At 40.1% G+C, this 13,429-nt stretch overlaps 1 protein-coding gene across 1 annotated transcript in view; it reads right to left on the reverse strand.

Annotated features, from left to right (window-relative positions):
• sstr2 (somatostatin receptor 2) overlaps window positions 1-8,464 on the reverse strand; it is a 58,025-nt gene extending 49,561 nt beyond the window's left edge. Inside the window, exon 1 of the mRNA XM_062970856.1 lies at window positions 8,396-8,464. The gene's annotated coding sequence lies outside the window, so the exon portion shown is untranslated. The remainder of the gene's footprint in view (window positions 1-8,395) is intronic.
• Window positions 8,465-13,429: the final 4,965 nt, after the last annotated feature.

Consider the following 13,429-nt stretch of genomic DNA (forward strand, 5'->3'; position numbering starts at 1 on the left):
CTTTTTTTCTTTTTCCTTTTCTCTTTCTTTTGCACAGTTCTTGGAGGAAGTGCAATGCAAGGTTGATACGTGGAATGAATGGAGTAGTAGATATAAGTAGTAGATATGTATGGAAATGGAAAGGTCAAGAGAATAGGATATACCAAAATGATCAAGAACTGAATGGAAAATCATCTGTTTATTTGTTCTGACTTTTCAGTGATGTGATTGTGAATTGAGATATCCTACATACATATTCAATTTTTTTTTAAAAAAACCTTTTAAAAAAACTTTGGAGACCAGGGCTCAAATCTCCAATCAGCCATGAAACCCACTTGGTGACATGGGACAAGTTACATTCTCTCGGCCACAGAGGAAGGCAATGGCAACTTGAAAGTGCACACACAAGACTGATCTACCGCCAGCCTTCTCCCAGTTTCCCTTTTAATGTTTAATCCACAATATAATTTTGTCATGTTTTAGATCTCTCTCCCCAGCATGCTTTATTTTCATGCTTTTATTTAATAAAGAAGGAAACTGGATTTCCCCCCTCAAATATAGGCTCCCCTAAGTCTAAGCCCAGGACATTACAACTGCATGACCCCTGGATTTAGATTTCAGGAGGGTTTACAACTACCAGCTCTAGTGGAGACAAATCCTTCTAAACCTATGGAAAAAGCATAAAACATTTCTCCTAGTCTCTGTCCTATATTTCAAAAAGCAACATTATGTTTTTATCATCAATCATTGTCATCATTAATTATTACACTATGTAACAAAATTTAGGGGAAAAAATCAGTTCCTGGTTTGAAAGTGTTATTTCCTGTTTAATTGTGCAGTACTTACTTTGAAAGTAATTGTTATATCACAGAAACCTTTTTTTTGGCTGCCACACACTACGTATGGATGAGACTCTGAGGTATTAATTGAAAAACTATAGCAAAATGTGCTGCAGGATGGCCTACAAAAACAAAGTTTTTTGCAGTTTAATAAACTTTTCTAATGTTTTTATGATAGAACCAATTAAGAAATGACATTTATAACCCAGGAATAAAAAGTGTGTTACATAGTGTTACCATCATCAGTCATCACCATGATGGAGCCTCCAGTGGCCTAGGGGATAAAAGCCTTGTGACTTAAAGGTTGGGTTGCTGACCAGAAGGCTGCCAGGTTCGAATCCCACCTGGGGAGAGCGCGGATGAGCTCCCTCTATCAGCTCCAGCTCCATGCGGGGACATGAGAGAAGCCTCCCACAAGGATGGTAAAACATCAAAACATCCGGGCGTCCCCTGGGCAATGTCCTTGCAGATGGCCAATTCTCTCACTGCAGAAGCAACTCCGGTTGCTCCTGACACGAAAAAAAAAATCACAATGATCCTAGGTACGATTAAGAGTTTTCTCACAGTATCTGAACTGTATTGATTATTTCCTAGATTTTATAAGAAAGTTTTCCCTGTAGAGGTGTTGTTGAGTGGGTTGGTGTGTGTGTGTGTGTGAGAGAGAGAGACAGACAGAAAACACCTAGAGAAACCTGGATTCAAATCACAGCCTAGTACAGAAGCTTCCTAAGCAACCTTTGCTAAGTGACTTTTCATAAGTTTGTTGTTAACTGACGGATGTCAGTAAAAAACATCTTAATTGTAGGTTGATTAATCTGCTTCCCAGCAAGTCTGCTCAAATTTCCCATTGAGTTTGTTTCCAAGTCAGTACAAGAATGGACATAACATATTTTGTAACCCACTACAAAGTTGCAGTATGGACTCCCTCCTTCCTGCACATGAAGACCATATCCCATGCATGGCCAATGTAATTTATCATTGGCTTTGTTGCCAGCTGTATTCTTTCAAAGAACAGGACACCAAGATTTGTTTCATTTGGTATTACTGAAGGATTGCCATTTGGCTCCATGGCCTTGGAGCAACAAAGTCCTAAGCTATTTTCATATTTCAGGATATATAAAAGAGGCAGCCATGTTAATAACCGGAGCGGCATACAGGGAGTGTACTACTCCTCTGTTACGCCAGCTCTAAACGGTTCCGGCCCAGCTTACTTGTCCAAATGTGTCTCCCGCTATGACCCACCTCAAAATTTAAGATCTTTAGGTGAGGCCCTGCTGGCGGTCTCGCCAGTCTCACAGGTGCGGCTGGCGGGGACGGGAGACAGGGCCTTTTCAGTAGTGGCTCCCCGCCTATGGAATGCCCTCCCAAATGATGTCAGGCAGGCTCCCTCCCTTCTATCTTCCCGCAGAAATGTTAAGACCTGGTTGTGGGACCAGGCCTTCGATCAATAACAACAGCATCAATTATTACCACCCTTAGAACTCAATGACAGACCCAGTTTTCAGAATGTTCAATGTATTTAATTTTAATTGATTGAATTGTTTGTATTATTTTTATATATGTGTTTTATTGTAAGCCACCCTGAGTCCCCTATGGGTGAGAAGGGTGGGATATAAGTACTGTAATATATATATATATTCCTGAATGAGACAAACCAGAAATCTGAACTTGCCAGCTGACACCCCCCCCCCCCCAGTCAGTCTGTAGTGGTACTGAACCAATATCTGGAGTCTGAACTAGGCGTCTCTCTCTCTCTCTCTCCCTCCCTCCCTCCCTCCCTCCCTCTGCCACTGACTTCCACTGTTTCCAAGGGCCTTGAGGTATGCACTATATCACCACTGTCCAGAATTGCCCTCTTCCTCAGTTCAATGGATTTTCCCATTTCATTTCTGAAAGGTAATGTACAGAATCAGACTTCTAAAAGCAGATGTGAATACCTGCAATATTGTCCCAAATAGACTGTCATGTTATATTCTTACTTGGGGTGCACAAATAGATGCATGGTCTGATTTAATAAAGACATCAATATCCTCAATACAAAATGCTTGTGTAACAGAGAGAGCGAGAGTTGTGCGTGCTTAGTTCCCCTAAATGTGTCATTGCTGAGCTAGGCATCCTCAGTGCCTCAGGCAAAAGCAAACATTGCTCCCTGGGCAAACCAAAAAAGAAAAAAGAGCAATTCTCTTTCCAACTGCAAGCACACGTGTTTCCTTTTATCAACACTATTAGTTCTTTCATATAGAGCCATTGTAGCTGCTGAACCATACCCTCTCTCCTGTTTTACACCTCAGGCACATTGGCAAATTGGGAAATCACTTGAGCTTTCCTTTTTCTGATAAGTGGTATTTTGAACATTGCCAAAGGTGATAAACACATGGTAGAGTTGGGAAAAAGACTCTGGGCCCAGTCCCACAGATTTACCCTCAACCAAGGCTTCCTATTAGCCCTACTGTTTGGTGGAAGCATTGTTTCCCTTATTTCTGAGCAATCCCAGTCTCCAGCATTCGACATGTAGGAGAGACACCAGCTGGTCTTTAGGCATCATTGAATTGCAACTCCCTGAAGCCCCAAACAGCAGATTCAATAGTGAGGAATGCTGGAAATGGAGTTTGACATTTGGAGGGATGTACAATCACTGACCTGCAGGAAAGAAACAGCAAGCCCACTGAGACAAAATGGCCAGGATACTGCCAGTACTAAAAAGTAGTGTAGCCCTGTTCAGTCAGCCCTCCAGTTTGCTGTAGTTAGAAGCGCAAGACCCAATGAAAGACTGTGATTAAAGAAAGCACTATTTTTGTTTTGCACAAAAGAACACCTCTCTAGGTATTTCTAGGTCTTTCAGAATGATGTTATGGCAGGGCTGGCCCTAGGTAATTTTCAAGTGTAAGTGAACAGAATTTTGGTGCCCCCCCCCCCCCAAACCAATCACTGAAAAATAAAAGCATTGGATAAGCGAAAATGTTGGATAATAAGGAGGGATTAAGGAAAAACCTATTAAACATCAAATTACATTATGATTTTACAAATTAAGCACCAAAACATCATGTTTTACAACAAATCAACAGAAAAAGCAGTTCAATACATGGTAATGTTATGTAGGAATTACTATATTTGTGAATTTAGCACCAAACATTGAACTGAGATATAGGGCAGTGTGGACTCAGATAACCCAGTTCAAAGCAGATATTGTGGGTTATTCTGCTTTGATATTCTGGGTTATATGGCTGTGTGGAAGAGCCCTGAGGGTCCTTCCACACAGCCATATGACCCAGAATATCAAGGCAGATAATCCATAAGTATGTTTCAGTCTACTTGGACTACACAAAGTGTGTTTAAGAAATGGTCCAAGAGTCCAGAAGAGCCTTGACTCCCCATATGACCATCATCCCACTTTCTTTGCTAGTTAACTTGAACCCAGTATGCTTTATTATGCCAATTGTTTGCCTTAGATCAGGCATGAGGCAAACTTTGGTCCTCTGGGTGTTTTGGACTCACTCTCACAATTCCTAACAGCCTACCGGCTGTTAGGAATTGTGGGAGTTGCAGTCCAAACACACGGAGGGCTGAAGTTTGCCCCATGCCTGCCATAGATAGTTGAGCAAATAGTTTTCATGGTTGCCCCTTGCTGTTAGGAATTGTGGGAGTTGAAGTCAAAAACAACCGGAGGGCAGAAGTTTGCCTTTGCCTGCTGTAAAGTAAACAAATGCAACTTGGCAGCACTTTTAACTGCCATTACTCAATGCTATAAAATCCTGGGAGTTTCAGAAAGTCTTCAGGCCAGTGACTCCCTCCCTCAAGCCAGGTATCTGAAGCAACCAATCAGGAGGATGGCGCCTTCAGCAACCGCATACTTTGCCTAATGGTTGAACCACCCCTGTGTTATGGGCAATTTCTGGATTGCATTGGAGGAGCTAGAGATTCCTAAATAGATGTTCTTTCTAGAAATCTCTAGGTCCTTCAGAATTACAGGAGGAAGTTGATCACTTCAGAGGACTTAGGACTTTATCACATCCCCCTCTCACATCCCCCCCTGGCTGTTTCATAGCAAGTGTGGCGAAACAGCAGGTGCGACAACGCTTTACCCATCAGAAAGGGCAAGCATTGCCCAACCACGACAGAAGTGTGCTGGCTCCAATGGGAGCATTCCTGTGTTGATGAGGAAGCATCCTAGGACACTTCCATGCAGCCTGGAGGTGGGGCCTCCGCCAGACATTGAGAGACGTCATGTGATGGGCTGTGTGTCCGTCTGTCTCTCAACTGCCTGGCAAGCGTCTTAGGACGCTTAAATTGGTAAGTGTGATGAGGTCCCTAAAGATTCCTAGAAAGAACATTTTTAATCAAGCCTGTGAATAATCAAATCTGCAAAAATCAAAACTACAACTATGGAGGAACACATATACTGACATTACCTTCAATGCCTTATTTCTGAGGGCAACATAACACATAGACATAGCATGCTTCTCTCTCTTCCTCTTCTGGTCAACCAGTAACAGTGATTAAAAACAGCATGACACCTCCTCCCCTTCCCCCCCAAATCTGCAAACCAGAACCTGCAGTTTCATTCATCCACTTCTGACAAAAACATGGCATTTCTAGGCATTTTCCAGGTCCTCCAGCTCAATTCTATATGTATCTTTGGGCTGGACATCCTTCATTTCGATAGGGCTTGTTTAGCATATCCATGCTTTAGCATGTCCATGTAAACTCCAGGAACATATTCTCCACAGATACGAGGGATAACACTGGACTCCTATAATTTGTTTTGTGGGGCTGTTTCCTACAATGTTGTATCTGAGGATTAATTTGAGTGCATTTGGGCAATGTATTATTTTTAAGTCTGTAATTAACAAAGTAATATTGTAGCACTGAAGTTTGAAGTAACACATTAGAAATGCCTTCCTAACAGTTTGGTATTTGGCACACATCATTTATTAATTACAAATTAAGGAGAAAGAGATCTGGAATTAAATCTTTTAAAAACAAATTAAACATGCCTCACTCTCTGGGTGTTGTTTTTCCACATTGTTGCAAATTTCAGTTACAAATTTTGATTTACAAAGTTTTTGGAATTCTACTTTAATTTAGTTTCTAAATCTTGCACATGATTATGTGTATAGGCTAGCCTGCATTGTATTGTTTTTGTATTGGTATAATTAATTTCATGATGTAATTGTATTGGTTTTATTTTTTATCTTCTTCTGTCTCATGTGCAAAAGTAAAATTTTAATCTGTATGTCTTTGGTATTCCTGGCTGTCTTTTTATTGCCTTTTTATTTCTTTAACTGACAGTCAACAATATTTCTATTGCAGCAAATTACTCCCTTCATTTCAAAGAAACACATCCCCTCCCATCTCTCCCCAATTCATACTATACTTTAACATTACAATCATGTCATATCTCTGATGCCTATATTTTGAATACAGTGCAATGCATATATTATTATAATGGTTGTTAATCAATGGTTTTGTTAATCAAAAATTTTATTTGATCATTTGGTGGTTTAAATTCTCATTCATTTTGACACATATAATTAATTGCTGCTGTTTTCAAATTGATTAGATTTTAGCTTCTTTTTGTAAGCCACTCTGAGCGCTGGGGGAGTGTTTTTAAGATGTTTTTAAAGATGTTTTAAAGAAGTATTTAAATTGTTAGATTTTAGCCTGTTCTTGTAAGCCGCCCTGAGCCGTAGGGGAGTGGCGGCATATAAGTTTGAATAATAAATAAATAAATAAATAAATAAAATAATAATTTCTTTGTAATGTAAAATAAGTCTTCTTTCATTTCTTCTTTTGCTATTATCATATTAATTTTTATTATGGGGGGTTCTATTATGTGATGTACCATCCATATTAATGACATGAAATATAAATACATAAATTCACATTCAAGTCTCTACTGAGTCATAGTATTCATTGGGTGACTTTGGATCTGTAATTTTCTTAGCCGTAGCTTAACTTTTTGTGATTTTTGTTGCGAGAATGAGAGCTATACCTTGAGTTCACTAGAAAAAAGTGAGATTCAAATTAATATAATAAATAGATAGATAAATAAATAGATATTATGGTAGTTAGAATACTAGGCACTGTATAATGACTGTGGACATCATCATCATTTTGTGGGGAAAGCGAGGGGAATTGTCCTTTTTGCATGGCATTTCATGTCCATCTTCTTTAAAGAAGATGGAGAAATTACTCACCTACATCACAAAGAACTGCTTCCTCTCCTTTCTAGCTCAACCATCTTCTTAATTTCCCATCACACAGGCTGGCAATTGTTTTAAACCACTAATTTAAATGGGATCTTCCCCTCTTTTTCTCGATCCCCTCTTCTTGAGTAGACCATCAGACTTTTAACACCCTTTCCCATGATCTCCCCCCACCCTTTGAATCCCTTCTCTAGAAAAAACCAGCACATTTTTAAACACATGTCTTTCAATAGGACCCACACTGTCTTTATTAAACCACTTATGCACAGAAGGATCATGGAGGGGAACTTCATAAAACACAGTATAACTGAGAAATCCACCACTTCCTATCCCCTGGACAGACACCCATTTTTAGGTATTTCTACACGCAAGCAATGGAGTGGAGTTGATTTGTGTCCAGTTTAGAAATCCTCCCATTTCTACATGCTGCAGAGACAGAGTCCCACGACAACCACCCGAAGCAGTTCTTCATCGTTTGATTGACTCCGTGGGAGTCCGCCTTTGACGCCTTTGAGGTGTGTAGAAAAACAGAGGAGGAAAACTATTTCCCCATATGTGTTGACGAAGGCTTTCATGGCTGGAATCACTGGGTTGTTGTGAGTTTTCCGGGCTGTATGGCCATGTTCCAGAAGTATTCTCTCCTGACATTTCGCCCACATCTATGGCAGGCATCGTCAGAGGTTGTGAGGTCTGTTGGAAACTAGGCAAGTGAGGTTTATATATCCGTGAAATGTCCAGGGTGGGGGAAATAACTCTTGTCTGCTTGAGGTAAGTGCAAATGTTGCAATTTGCCATCTTTTAGGCATTTTAATGGCAACATTCACACATACCTCATGCAGACAAGAGTTCTTTCCCCCACTGTGGACATTCCACAGATATTAAACCCCACTTGCCTAGTTTCCAACAGACTCCTCAACTTCTGAGGATGCCTGCCTTAGTTGTGGGCGAAACGTCAGGAGAGAATGCTTCTGGAACATGGCCATAAAGCCCAGAAAACTCACAACAACCCAATATTTCCTCATAGTTTGCTCCCGCATTGCATCAGCAATGTTTATACTTTGCCACACTGATCAGGTATGCCTGCGATTCTCTCTTGCTTTGGTAACTTCTCTCTCAATTCCAGACATTGCTTGTTTGGTAACGCAGTCTTATGTTACCAAATCAAAGCACCATGGGACAAAAACACAGTGAAATGAGTTTTCATTTCTCCTACCCCTTTAGCAATACATGAACTCTGTCCCATTAGGAGAGGGAAAATATGTAAGTAAGTAAGAAGAAAAATGCAAGTACAAATCACCATTGTCCTCTGAAAGTGGGTAACTCAGGAAATGTATTCAAATAGCTGCTAATTAGATTTAAAAAATGACCTACCTGTGAGGTGTCTTTGCCTTATAAGCAATGAACTTCTTTCTCCAGGTGCCTGTGGCCCCTAATACTTAGACATTCCCCAAATCCAATCAATCCGTCCCGTTTAATCTTGTTAATCATTTACAGCAGAAAAGCCGATAGTGCTTTAAAGCTGTTGATATTGAGCTGCTTGATTCTTTAAAAAGAGTTTGTATAGTTTAATGACAGAACTGCTCCATTTATCTGCGGTCCAAACAAGGACATATTTGCTATACTATGAAGGGGAGCGTTCAAATAACAAATGGGTTTAAAAATATATCATGGATTTCACAGACGAAGCTGTGTTTTTTATGATGGGGCAGTTAACCCAGTGTTATCTAAATAAGAAAGAAAGAAAGAAAGAAAGAAAGAGTAAAACAGGGAAAGAGTAAAACACTTAGCGCATTGTGAGATACTGAGAACTGAACCCTAAACCTTTATAGAAGAAAACCTTACAACTCCAGTGCTATGCTTACTTATTTCTAGCTCATCTTACACAGGAAGCAGGGAGTTAGTCCAGATCATTTGGTCTGGCCTGCTATTCTTAAGGTGGGATCCTCCCTATATTAATTGATACCTAGGCTATCACATGACTCCTGTCATCTAGATTAAAGTGTACCTCAAGCAGAGATCAAGAATAAACTGGGCAGAAAATGCAATGGATTCCTCAGAACAATAATGCAGATGATTCAGGCAAACGAATAAAATATCTTGTTACAAACCTTGTTGTAGAGGAAGTATGAGAAGGAATAATAATGAGAGCATCAATGAACCAGGTCATTCTGGTCCTTTCTGTGACCATAAGATTAGTCATATGGCTGTTTCCTGTAGGCTTCACCAGACATATGAATGCATACAGGTTTAAAATGGGCACAAAACATTTTAGTCTTCTAATGATCCTAATGTAAAAAGTAGTCTGTAAATTACACAGTGGAAGGCAGGGCCATTTAGGAATATGCAAGCCCACATAGAATGCATCTATACTAGAAATAATGCAGGTTGACACCACTTTAAGTGCCATCAGAGCCTGTCCAACAATGAGGCAAATTAAGCAGTCGCTTGGGGCACAAAACATATGGGGGCTCAGTCGAGATTGCTTTTTCTGTTGATTTGTTGTAAAACATGATGTTTTGGTGCTTAATTTGTAAAATCTTAAGGTAAATTATACAGGTTTATTTAAAGCACTTTGACAGCTACTCAAGTCTACCGTGCTGGCTACTGATTGATCCAAAAGGTGGCTGGCTGGTTGGTCTGGGGCTCCATCCGATATCATCACTCATTGGTCCCAGTGGTGGCAGGACACTTTAATAAACTGTCATTGACTTATTTTGAAGTTTTGTGTCCATTTAGTGATCCACCCAGGAGAGGGGAGCGATCAGAAAGGAATATGATGGGGTAGGTGATAATGGGATGAAGTAGGTTTTGATATCACAGCTCCACTTAATACAATGAGTGCTTGTCCAGAAACAATAGGGTGCTCAGGATGTTGGCTATCTCATTGGAAGTTTCCGATTTGGTGGCAGGGATGAGGAAACATTCACAAGAATGAATCAGATCAGATCAAGAAAAATCAGAGAAAGACCCAGAGGCTCTTATACAGGCCTATTGTGTGCCCCATATGTTTTCATGGAGCTTTGTGAGGGGATTATGTAAACTAGGAGCTCTTGCACTTTTACCAGAGGCGTCCAAATGACGCCTCTGGCAAAAGAGTAATAATTTGTGACAAAGCAGGAAAACAATCATTTGTGACAAAGCAGGAAAGCGGGATTTGGGTTGTTCCTATTCCAGCACAGTAGTTACTGCACTGCAGTGGGGACAACCCATGGGAAAGCCCGCTTTTTTTAGGTGCCCATGAGGACAGCAACTTGGGCAAAAATGAGTTACTTTAACCTGTTTTTGCTTGAAATAAATTGCTGTCTGGAAACACCTTAAGATGTTGCCATCCCCTGAGGTCTGATGTGTGTTTGTCTGCACCATTCCAGGGGGCTTAATGAAAACCATTTAGAAACTTGTTCCTGGCTGCAACATCAGTTCTAAAGTTGAGATCTCAGATTGCTGTTATCTTGTGATTTTCAATGCTTGACTTACCTATTACCTTGGCTTACAGATTCGAATTCAACCTTGTAGTCTGGATACTTTGGCTTATGAACCTGGAACAGACATTCAGCTTTTCTGTTGTCTTATCCTGTTAAGGCTTGCATCTTTGCTGGACTATCGACTTGACCTTGGACCATTGAGTAACACTCTGCTGGTATTTCGGGGTTGAGGCTTGTGACAGACTCCCTAATTCATCCGTATGAAGCCGCAGACTATGGGGTTCGTCATTTTGGAGTCTGGTTTTTGACAACACCCTCATAATTTGTTAGTCAGTTCAATAGAAAATGTAATTCATTGAAAGTTGAGTTATACTGTTTTTAATAGGGCTTGAGTGTGTGCATGTGCCTTCAAGTTGCCTCTTACCTTATGGTGACCCTAAGAATTTCATGGGATTCTCTTGGGCAAGAAAAACTTGGAGGTGGTTTGCTCCCAAATAATGCCTTAAAGGCACCAGATCCTGTCTGATTTCAGGAGATAAGTGGGGTCAGATCTGGTTAGTACTTGGATGAGAGACCACCAATGTATACCAGATGCTGTAGGTTGTATTTCAGAAGGAAAGATTGGAAAAGCCAATTCCTTGCCTAGGAAAGCCCTATGCATTCATGGAGTCACCATAACTTGACAGATGACTTGAAGGCATACAGATATTTGGGGTAGGTTTAATTGTATCCCTAAGATATTAACTCATCTGGAAGAATGAACTTTGCTTCCAGCAATTATATGCATTTTGTTTTCAGACTGAGGAAATTGTACATGCCCAAGGAAAACATTTCTTTGACAAATGATGACCAAATCATATAGTACAGGTAGAGTCAAGTCTGCCATTAAGGAGAGTGAGCCATGGACTTTGCGCAACACATTTCAGATGTCACAAGGGCAGCAAATTGCTTGTTATTTAATTTGTTACTAATGCATTTTTACTCCCTTGGGAGAGATCCTTGTAAGAATTTTCTGCCTCATATGTCAAAGTAGTTTGACTGGCTTTAAGTGTAATATACCTTGACATAGGTTTATGCTCTGCCTCCGGCAGCAAACAATGGCTTCATCAGACTTGGGTAAAATAAGTAACTTGGAACTATCTATTTGTTCCACTACCAATCATCTGGAAAGGTTTGTAAAGCACAATCTCCTTAATGGTGCTTTGCTGTGGTGTTTTTATTTCCAAAAATAAACATGTTTTCCAAGTGCAAGGGAGCAATACTATTCAATTATGTGATTGGAAAGAGAGAGAGAAACTTTGTATTTACTCGTTTTCTTAATGGGTCACAGCTCTGAATCACCAAGAGACCCCCTTGGACGAAAAACAAAGTTAATCTCTCTCTTGGAGCCCATGAAACCAAGAATTACATGAGCATTTAATTGCTACTCAGAACTTATTTCCTATTAGAGACCTGTAACACACATTACCTTGGCTTACATTAATGGTTAGAGCCCACATTGGCTACAGAGTATTTACTTAGTGCTGTCTAAGTACTTATATGCTCAGAACTCCACACACTGTTTAGTAATAAAATATCGGTTTTAAAAAATGCCAGTGGAAAAGAAAAGTAATTTGTTCTAGCAATGCCATGGAATGCAAATTGCCTTTGGCAAGTATTGCTCTTGTAGTTACTCCCCCACATTAAGACTGCTCAGAAATGTAATATCACTCTGGCTTGTTTGTGTGCCTTTAACAGTGGCTCTCATTTTTTTACCCTATGGAGGTAAATATGATGAATGGACTAACACATAACAGTTTATTGCCTGATGCTAAGAATAATATGGTATGCCCTCCTCTTCTATGTATGGAAGCCATTTGAATGGTCTGTTGAATGTTTTCTTCAACCCTGACAATGGAACCTAACATCCATAAAACACCTGAAAGCAGAGATCTGGCTTAAGAAACAGAAGATGGTCATGTATCTCACAACAATCTCCTCCAGCATCTGCTACCTGAGGTTATTCCTTCCTCTTGCTTAATTGCAGCACCAGTCATGCTTAACACCTGCTAATGATGGCTCATCATACAACTCAAAGAGGTGCCATGATTCTGTGGTAACTAAGCATACATTTTCCATGGAAAAGTTCTCAGGTGCTGTTTGTGGCATCTCCAGTGAAGAAAGATGACTGGTAGGGGGAGATGATATGATCATATGATAACCCTCTACTTGACATCCTGGAAGGAACTGCAACGAACACAGAAGACAGTGGCTGACTAGATGGACTGATAATCTGGTTCAGTATATGGCAGTATTGTACGTGGACTTGGTCCTCCATATCTTCCACTATCCATAGCTTTATTTTTTTTTTAAAGTAAATCTTGATTTTGCCATTTTATATGAGAGGCAGAATTTCACTGTGCCATTCATACTTGAACAACCGTGAATATTGGTATTCATGAGGGGCCCTGGAACCCATTGTATCCTTAACCGAAGTTCAATTTACTGCCTTGGCATGAAAAGATGAAAAGCAATTTGCTAATTTCAATCACTGCCATTGTTCCCAGCTCCCTGGAAAGCTGCACCCAGAACAGGCCCAGGAACTTCTGTGCAATGATCAGGAAACAATTTGCTTATTTTTCCTCTCCCCGTTCGTAAAGTACTCTATGGAGGCACTTATAGTCCAGGTAAGCAATTGCAAGAAAGCTTCACTAGACTTTAGCTGATTTTCAATTATTAATTTTTCAGCTATCCATTATTAACTCAGAAGATTAACTCAGAAATACAGATTTGGGGGGTGAGGGTGGGATGTGTGGATTACATTTATGTATGGGCTCCACAGGACTGGTATATGGAGTTTCGTTTAATCATATTTGAGAAAATATGTCATCTCTGGGCATTTTCTAGGTCCTCAAGCAATTATGGTATTTTGGGGCTGGAAGTCTTTCGTTTCAATAGGGTTGTTACATTATGTAACAAGATATTTGTTCCTAGGTAATAAATG

Source organism: Anolis carolinensis, chromosome 2 (assembly GCF_035594765.1).
Source record: "Anolis carolinensis isolate JA03-04 chromosome 2, rAnoCar3.1.pri, whole genome shotgun sequence".
In the NCBI taxonomy this organism is placed as follows: Eukaryota; Metazoa; Chordata; class Lepidosauria; order Squamata; family Dactyloidae; genus Anolis; species Anolis carolinensis.